The 9,886-nt window shown below is 50.7% G+C and overlaps 1 pseudogene; it reads right to left on the reverse strand.

The window, feature by feature from the left end:
* Positions 1-364: 364 nt before the first annotated feature.
* LOC122907637 lies at positions 365-896 on the reverse strand (annotated as a pseudogene).
* Between the last annotated feature and the right edge of the window lie 8,990 nt (positions 897-9,886).

Raw genomic sequence — 9,886 nt, forward strand, 5'->3', positions numbered from 1 at the left:
GTGCTCCTATCCATCCATTCATTCATTATTTATTTATTTATTTGCCAGAGAGAGAGAGAGAGAGAGAGATATCACAAGTAGGCAGAGAGGCAGGCAGAAAGAGGGGGAAGCAGGCTCCCCGCTGAGCAGAAAGCCCAATGCAGGGCTCGATCCCAGGACCCTGAGATCATGACCTGAGCTGAAGGCAGAGGTTTAACCACTGAGCCACCCAGCTGCCCCTGTTCTTTTTTTCTTTTTAGGTTTTTTTTTTTTAAGGTTTTATTTATTTATTTGACAGAGAGAGAGAGAGATCAAGATCGAGAGAGGGAACACAAGCAGGGGGAGTGGGAGAGGGAGAAACAGGCTTCCTGCTGAGTAGGGAGCTGGATGTTGGGGTCAGTCCCAAGACCCTGGGATCACCACCAGAGCCAAAGGCACCCCCACCCAGCGTTTGTTCTAACGTTTCTTGTTGGCAGTCGCCATCTGTCCAGAGATTCTGTCCAGAACTCTCTGTCCCTGAGGTGTCAGTTTGTGGCCCCTGTCTTGGTTCTTGTCTGTAACTTTCAGCCCCTCCAGGGCTTGGAGGACACTGTGGCCACATTCTTGGAGCATCGACTGAAGAGCCGGGTGCGATGCTGTTTCTCTGATGTCCCCCATAGATCTTGGTCATGGAGCCAAGCTGGTGCAGCCCGAGAGATACAGGCATTGCTCTGTGGAAGTGGCTCATCTGTGGAACCAGTTCTCATCACAGAGAACAAGATCTATACACTCAGGCAGCTTGACCAAATCCACCCATTTAGGAAACTTCAGCTTCCCAAACTTTTTGAGGAAGGCTGCCAGAGCTCTGATGAACTCCTGCAGGTTCAGGTCTCTTACAGTAACTCCAGCCATAGGAGGCCTCCGTGCCGCCAACCAGGGGAAAGTGTCCTTCAACTCCTCCCACCCCCACCTTCTTTTTCGAGATTGTTTTGGCTATCCTAAGTCCATTGCATTTTCATAATAATTTTTTTTGAAGATTTTATTTATTTATCTGACAGACAGAGATCACAAGTAGGCAGAGAGGCAGGCAGAGAGAAAGAGAGAGGAGGAAGCAGGCTCCCCGCAGAGGAGAAAGCCCGAGATGGGGCTCCATCCAGGGACCCCGGAATCATGACCCAAGCCGAAAGCAGAGGCTTTAACCCACTGAGCCACCCAGGCACCCTTCCAGAAGAATTTTAGAATCAACTTTTCAATTTCTACAAAAAAAGACTGCTATGAATTTGACTGGGATTGTGTTAAATTTATACATCAGTTTGGGGAGAACTGACATCGTGACAGTATAAGTCTTCTGATCCATGAGCATAGTATACCTCCTCATCTACTGAGGTCTCTGAGCAAAGTCTTGTAGTTTCAAGTGTGTAGGTTTTGAATATTTTTACCAGTCTTTTTCCTAAGCTCTTAATATTTTTTGATGTTTTTGTACATGGTATTATTTTTTAAATTTCTATTTCCAGTTGTTCATTGCTAGTATATAGAAATACAATTGATTTTATATGTTGACTTTATACTTAAAATCTTGCTAAACACACATAATTAGTTCTAATAGCTATGTTTTAGATTCCTCCAGATTTTCCACTTAGAAATCCATGCCATCTTGGGCAATTTTACTTCTTCCTTTCAATTCTGGATGCCCTTGGGCCCTTGCCTTAGAACACTAGTTAGAGCCTCAGCACAATATTGAACAAGGATGATGAGAGTGATATACTTGCCTCGTTCCTGACATTAGCAGGAAATCTATGGTTCTTTTATGGAAAATTCACACTTTTAGTGAGTTCCTTTATGGGATCATGCATTCCTCTTCTCTGTTTGGTTTTGCCATTATTATAATCTAATCTGCTTTAAAACTTTAGTGTATTTTTTTTCTCTGTCATTTTAAAGGGATTTTTGAGGATGGAGTGGTAAACATTTGTGCTAAGATAGCCTTCTTTTTTTTTTAAGATTTTATTTATTTATTGCAGAACAAGAGAAAGCATGGGGGGATGGGCAAAAGAAGAGGGAGTAGCAGGCTTGATGAGGGGTTCGATGATGCAGGGCTGGATGTGGGGCTGGATCCCAGGACGCTGAGATCATGACCTGAGCCAAAGACAGACACTTAACCCACGGAGCCACCCAGGTGCCCCAGCCCTCCACATCTTCACTCAGCAAAGTTCTGCTCCCCTTTCAAGGCCCAGCTCAAGTATCAGTCACATCTACCCTAAAGCTTTCCCAGACCCCTTTTCCCTGCAGGACTAATTGCTCCCTCCTCAGTGCTCCATCCCCAGGCTCACAGAGCAGAGGGATCCTTTCCATAGATCGCACAGCTGTTCTGCTTCTGTTCCTCTGGGAAGAAAGCAGATAGGGCTAGTCTTTTGTCCCACCCTGTTCAGGCAGCTGGACAAGTGCCCAGTGCCCAATGCCCTTCAGGGTTCCTGTGCATGTTTGCAGCCCCTGTTTGGGTTCCGGGCCCCAGAGGTAGCAGGCATACCCCTCATCCAGCACGGAGATTCTGGCTCTGCCCCACTTGGCTGTATGCAAAGCGATAGTACAGATGGGGATGTCAAAAATATCTGTGACATATTCCAAACTGGCCTACTTTCCTATCACGAGAGAGTCTGGGACTGAGACGGGGCGAGGACACGTGAGAGGGGAGTTTGGGACCTGTTCCCACCTCTGTCTTCCTTTCCTGCTGTGTTGTTGTTGTTGGACAGGAAAGGGATTTGCAGCCTGGTCCAGAAGTCCCCACCCTGTTCTGCTGTTCTGCTGCATGGTTGGGGTTGGTGGGGAGGGGGGCAGGGAGAAGTGAGGGTGTAAAGGGCCTGGAGAAGTTGGTGCGGGGACCAAGGTTGGAGACCTGGGACCTATCTTGGGAAGCTTCCAGCCCCAGAAGGCAGTGGAGGCCAAGACAGTGGAGGCCATATCATTGGATTTGGGGGCTTGGGTTTAAGTTCTGGTGCGGCTGTGAAGCCTTGAGCAAGTGTCTTAACCTCTCTGGGCTTTGGTTGTCTCATCAGCAAAGGGGGCCCCTCATCACACTTGCTTGCCCACCACGGGATTGCTGTGAAAACTGTCAAGCTCTGGGCCCTGTGGTACTAATCCAGTTCCCACGCTCTTCATCTTGGCCAGGCTGTGCCCTTGCACGACAGCTTAAATGATCCCCTGCTCCAGCCCTCTCCCTCCCAGCAGACCTGGCTGGGCCACCACCCCTTTCATCCTGGCATAAGGCTCTCTTGAGGAAGGGGTCACTGCAGTTCTTGCTGGTGTCTGGCCCTCAGCACCCCTCCTGCACTGGCGGGAAGTTGACCCTGGGAGCTGATCTCAGTCTCTCTTGCTGACATGGAGCCCCTTCAGTGTTTTGACTTAGCTCCTCCTTCACCCAGAAAGTGATCATTATCTAGTTTCTCCCTTTTCAAGCAAGACACGTCCTTCTTCCCTCTGCTTCTCAAGGTGCACAGGACCCTTAAGACATCTCCTAACTCTGATGAAGCTGGATTTCCTTCTGCTTTCAGGTTCTTGTCCAACTTGGGGTTCTATGGGTGTGTGTATGGGTGGGTGTGTGTGGGGGGGAGAGTAGCTGCCTCAGTTTCCCCAGCAGGCACACAACTAGAGAAGTAAGTGGCCAAATTGGGAAAGATGGACTGTTATGGATTCATACATCAGGGCCAAAGAAGAAATAAGGGTTCGTATCTAAAATTCTTATTATACCCCTTCCCTTTATCTAGCTATTCCACTTCTAGGAATTTATTCTACAGATAAGCTTGCATTGTGTGAACTGAAGTCATTGCCAGGATATCTTTTGCCCTAGACATGGCCTAAATAGCCATCCACAGGACACCTTTATTTTATATTATTTTTTAAAAAGACTTTATTTTTAAATGATCTCTGCACCCAACACAGGGCTTGAACTTACAGCCCCAAGGTCAAGAGTGTACATTCTACTGACCGAGCCAGCCAGGCGCCCCAACAGGGTAGCTTTATATGTGCTGGTGTAGAACAATGTCCAGTTTATAATTGCTAGGCTACCGTTTGGGTAAGAGAACGCAGAGGAGATGCTTGTGAGCACGTGGGCAAAAGTCCCGAAAGGCCAAAGAAACTGGGGATGGTGTTTGCTTCTGGTGCTGGACTCCAGAGGCCCGGGGCAGAGGCAGTGGTGGGGGAACTGACTTTCTACTGTACTTCCCTTTTGCCCCTTTTGAATTTTGTATCACTTGCAAATGGGATTTCCTATTCAAAAAATAAGTCAAATTAACTTTTTTCCAGTCCTGGAAATCTTGGAGGCCACTGATTTTTGGCCCCCATCATATACTAGTGGTTATTGCTGTGGGCCGACCCCGGCGGGGAGGAGAGTGAAGCCAGGGGTAGGGCAGGGAGTGGAATGGAGGCCTGGGTCCTATCTTGGGAAGGAGCTTGAGGCTCAGAAGGCTGCTCATGGAACAAGCGGACAGCCGAGAGCAGCCACGGGAGAGACCGGGGAGAATCAGGACAGCAAACTTCCCAGAATCCACACAGCGTGGACACTCGGGAAGGTGGAGAAGACAGAGAGGACCAGGGGGACGAGAGCTCTGCCCTGTGAGGGTGAGATGGACAGACACAAATAAAACTAAGTGGGTGTTAAGAAAGCCCAGGGGAGAGGGAATCGCAGCTAGATTGTTTGCATGTGCTGAGGGGGGGCCGGCGGGGGGCGGGGGTAGAGTTTGGGAAGGCTTTATTTATTTATGTATTTATGTTTGCTCCTCCCTGCCCACCCTGGGAAGGCTTTATACTGAGGAAACGTGATTTGAGCCGCCCCTGGAATTGGGAGTCAGGTGTCCACAGGGGCAGAAGGAAAGAATCCCTATGGTGGGGAAACGGTATGGACAAAGGCGAAAGTGCGAGAGGGAGATACAGGGCACGCGTGCACACAAGTAGGTGTGTGTGTGTGTGTGTGTGTGTGTGTGTTTGTGCGTGTGTGTAGTGTGTGATACTGCAGGAGGTAGCCAGAGATAAGGCAGGAAAGATTTAGCGGACAGATCATGGAGGGCCTTGAATGCCAGGCTAAGAAATGTATTGAAACTCTCAGGCAGAGAATGAATGGGAAGTGAATGGATGCTTAGGGGCGTAACTTCTCAAACTCTCTGGGTGAGACACATTTTTATTGTTGTTGTTAAATTTCCAATTGACTATGAACCTACTTTTTAAAAACTATAGTAAAAACAATCACGTGCTTGGACGCTGTGGCAATGTCACATCCCCGGAAAGGTTGCCTAACGCTTTCTATTTCTGTACTCATCTCGTGAACCAGTGGCCACACCTGTGTCGGGACCATGCTTTGAGTAGCCCTGCCCCAGGGGTCCTTGGAGGGGCTGCAGAGGTCAGGGAGGGCCACAGGTTTTTGTTTTTGTGTTTGTTTATTTGTTTGTGTTTTTTTGTGTGTGTGTGGTGGGCATGGATGCCCATTTATCTAGGGAGAGGATGCAGAACCTTTGTCAGGACCCTCAAAGGGGCGCCTCGGCCCCAACCCAGCTATCCTGTGCTTGCTGCCTCCTGGGGAAGTGAGAAGGGGAAAGGGAGCTTCTCTTGGGGTGCAAGCCAGGCAGGGGGGAGGCTTCAGGGATGCAGCATGGGGCCAGAAAACAGCATCCTGGGGGGCCCCCCAAGTATTTTCTGAGTCTTTCAAGCAGATGCCTGGGGCGCCAGGGCCCCAGAAAGGCTGTGACTCCAGAAAGGCTCACGCAGGTAGGCTCTGCAGTTGGATGGATTTCTTGAACTCCCTAGAAAACACCTGCTTTCATGACTACTTTTTCTTTTTTTGGGGTGAGATTCATGTAACATAAAATTAAAATAAACAACTCGGTAGCATTTCGGCACTCCCCATATTGTGCAAATCCCCACCTCCACTAAGCGCCGAAACACATTGTCACCCCGGAAGGAAACCTCATACTCCTGAAGGGGTTGGTCTCCGTTTTCTTCCTCCTCCTCCAAGGCAGATCTCGACAGATTTGCCTCTTCTGAATATGTCATATACACGGAGTCATACAGTGTGTGACCTTCTGTGTCTGGCTTCTTTCACTTAGCACGTGTTTCAAGATTCATCCGAGTTGGAGCGAGTATTAGTACTTGGATCCTTTCTAGGGACAGATCATGTTGCATTATAAGCATAGATCACGTTCATCCGCTGAAGGACATTTAGGCTGTTGGGTCACGTGCTATTTCCATGTTTAGCTTTTTGAGGCATTGCCAAACTGTCTTCCAAAGTTGCTGAGCCATTTTTCATTCCCACCAGCAAAGTGTGAGAGGGTTCCACCTGCTTTCTTTATTCAACAGGTGATTGTTGTCCCCTGGGAAGGCAAGGCAATGGTTATCAGGAGCTAGCATGGGGAAAATAGGTCAGGATGATCCCTGCTCTTTTGCCCTACCTCCCACCATAGGCTTCTAGGCTACTTGGCAGGACTGGGAGGCTGCTGGCTGGCATGTGGGCGTGGGAGGTTGCCTTTCCCTTTTTCACCAAGGCATGTAGGTCAGGTGGTGAAATCTAAAGCCTCAAAGCCAAGGTAGGTGTGGTCTTTCAGGAGTTGGGCTTGTGGTCCACTTGGACCCTGTGGCTCAAAATATGTCCTCTCAAAGATAGAAACAGACTCTGTTCCTCCTTCTCCCTACTCTGGTCCCTCCACATCTTTCTTCTCTCTTCCCTTTGCCTTTCCTGAGCTTTTCACCTCCCTCACTCTCTGTCTTCTACCTCCCTCTCTGCTCACGCCCCTCCTCTCCTCTGTTTTTTGTCTATCATTTTCTCTTCAACCTGCTTCCATCTGCCTTCCTCTTCCATTGTTACATTCCTGCTCTAATGTCCACTCCCCTCCACCCCAGCCTGCCATTCTTATGCCTCAGGGACTGAGTGGGAAGGAAGGGGGTGGGGAGCGGCATGCACATTCATGTTCATGGACTATATCCATGAGCCCTTCTCCCCACTGAGGCCCTAGTAAGTCTCCCCAAAGCGAGATGGGGTGCTGAGAAGCCTCTCTTTCATCTTTATTCCTTCTTTCTCCCAGGAGACGCACTGACATCAGTGGCACAGAGCATGGTGGCCCGCAGCTGGGGATCAAGAGATCCAGTTCTGGTTGTCTCTGTCCCTCAGTATCAAAGGTCAAAGTCTGGGAAGAAAGGAGTCTCCAGGGGAGCTCTCGGGGCAGGAATTGGCCTTGGTTTGCAGGGAGGTGCTTTGGGAGGGGAAGAGCCATCATCCAAGCCACAAAGTTCTCCTGGACACTCCCCCTGGGTCAGGCCCTGTGTCGAGCTGCCAGGCAAGCTGCATTAGCGGACTGGGAAAACAAGAAGTCCCCTCTGCCCCACATTGGTTCTCAAAGTGGGGCCCAGAGCAGCAGCAGTATTTGGAAGCTTGTTAGAAATGCAAATTCCCAGGCCCTTCTTCAAACTTACTAAATCAGCAAGTTCAGGAGTGGGCCCCAGCAACTCCTGTTTTGACAGGCCCTCCAGTGATTCTGATCCTCACTCTAGTGTAAGAACCATTGCACGACCCTGAGGGGGAGCCCTAGTTAATGAGGGAGACTCGGCACTCCCAGTCTGATGGTGGAGGTAGGACCCTTGCCTGCCATCTGACAGGAAGACAGAGACTTGGGCTCAGAAAACTGCCCATCAGAGGGACATTTAGGCTTCTCTCTGAAAGTCCTTTAGCCCGGGGTCCCTCTCTGCTAGAAACACCAAGATGAATTTCTCTGGCTGGAGGTGGTTAGAGTCTGGAGCCCAGAGAAACCCCCACCCCACATTCTCTCTCCATTCTTCAGAAAGTGGGTTTGATGTGCTAATGAGAGCATCAATTATGGAGCATCGTTAGCATTCATTACAATAAGAAGCTGGAGAGGGAGGACCGCAGGGAATAAGGGACGGTCCTTTGAAACTTACTGCAATTCACTCCTCTCCTGTAGGGTGGGAGGGGGAATGGGAGGGCCAGGAATGCAAGAGGAGACCTGGAAGGGGCTCTGGGGCGCTAGTCTACGGTCTGAAGGCTTGGGGCAGAGCTAAAACCCTCCTCCTCCTCCTCCCCTCCCCCACCCCTGCCAGTTTCTGCTCCAAATGCCAGGTCACCCCCCTGGTCACTTTCTCTCAGGTACAGGGCCATAGCGCAGTCCCCTCACTGTCTGCGGGTCACTCTTGTTGGAGGGTGGATGGTCCAAGGGGCTCATGAAATGCAGGGGGCTGGCAGGGGGCTTTCTCTAGGATCTGGGCGGGGAGGGGGTTCCCACCATGGCAGAGTGAGCAGTTCAGCATATCCCAGTCACCATTTCCACATCATCCTTTTCCCTGTGCCTTTCCCTAGAGGCCCCAGTGCCTCTCTCTGCCCACCCCTGGTCCCATGTCTCTCTTCCTGCCCAGATGTTTGTCCAGGTGTGCTCCCTGTTCTTACTGTAACTTGGGGACGGAGTGGCCGAGAATTCTCACCTCTAGCATGCTCCCCCATAACCTCCCTCCCACAGGTTCCCAGGAACAGGCCAGGGAGGGGGCAGGGACAGTGTGAGAAGCTCCGTTAAACTTGGCCATAGTGGATCCCTCATATGAGCCAGCTGCCTCCTCCCGACCAAGAGCAGTGCCCAGAGACACCGGCTAGGAGGAGGGCTAGAGGGAAGTTACCTGTTGAGGACTGCTAGTGGGGGTGGGGTGGCACCTGCGGCATCTCAGGTGGCAGCAGCTGGCACACGGGTTGTGCCCGGGCACCAAGCCAGCTTCCAGGAGCAATTCTCTCGTCTCTGGGCTGGAGAAATACTACCTGAGTTGCTCTACCGTTGATCAGTGGCAATGGCTTCCCAGCCTTTTCCCTACCCCAGGAGACTCTGCTTTGGAGATATCATGGGGGCCAGGACTGATCTTCCCTGGGGGGCTGGGCCAGAGGATCTGGGGGGGTGAGGGTCAATGCCATCCACCCATCCTCTGTCTCACTGTGGGGTCTCAGGGCCTTTGTTTCGGTTCTGAAGCTGTATCTCCTCTCACCCCTCTATGGGACCCAGCTGCCCTGGGTTGTGTGGGTGTGGATGAAGTAGTTCAGGGGAATAGGGGGTCAAATGAAATCAAGGCTAAGCAGACGATGAGAAATGTTAAGGGTCAGGGTGTTAAGAAATGTTAAGAGCCTGGGTGGCTCAGTGGGTTAAGCCCCTGCCTTTGGCTCAGGTCGTGATCTCAGGGTCCTGGGATCGAGTTCTGCCTCGAGCTCAGCAGGGGGTCTGCTTCCTCCTCTCTGCCTGCCTCTGCCTGGCTCTCTGCCTACTTGTGATCTCTGTCTGTCAAATAAATAAATAAAATCTTTAAAAAAATGTTAAGTGTTCCTCTTTAAGAAGTGAGCTCCTTAGCTAAGCGTCCGTCTTGGGCTCACGTCAGGATTCTGGAGCCCTCCTGATGCAGGAGGTCACGTCAGGGTGGGGAAAGATGGATGATGCACTGTCCTGCTGACACCTTTGGAACTCTTCCCAGTTTCTGGGGGCTGATTCATAGAGCCTCTCCATCCAGTCTCCAAACCAGTGGCTTCTTGGCATTTATCCTAAGGGCAGAAAAATCTCCATGGGACTGGGCAAGCATCTTTCCTGTCATCATCCAGGGCTAATGCCCAGTTCCTTAACCTTGACATAACTGGGGCGCCTGGGTGGCTCAGTGGGTTAAGCCACTGCCTTCAGCTCAGGTCATGATCTCAGGGTCCTGGGATCGAGTCCCGCATCAGGCTCTCTGCTCAGCAGGGGGCCAGCTTCCCTTCCCCTCTCTCTGCCTGCTGTGATCTCTCTCTGTTAATAAAAAAAATAAAATCTTTAAAAAAAAAAAAAAACCTTGACATAACTGAACGTTCCTGAGCCCAGCTCTCTTCCATCCACCAAGGCTGGCCCCGGCTTCTGGCAGTGCACACAGGAGGTGCTGC

This window comes from Neovison vison, chromosome 5 (genome assembly GCF_020171115.1).
Source record: "Neovison vison isolate M4711 chromosome 5, ASM_NN_V1, whole genome shotgun sequence".
NCBI lineage: Eukaryota > Metazoa > Chordata > Mammalia > Carnivora > Mustelidae > Neogale > Neogale vison.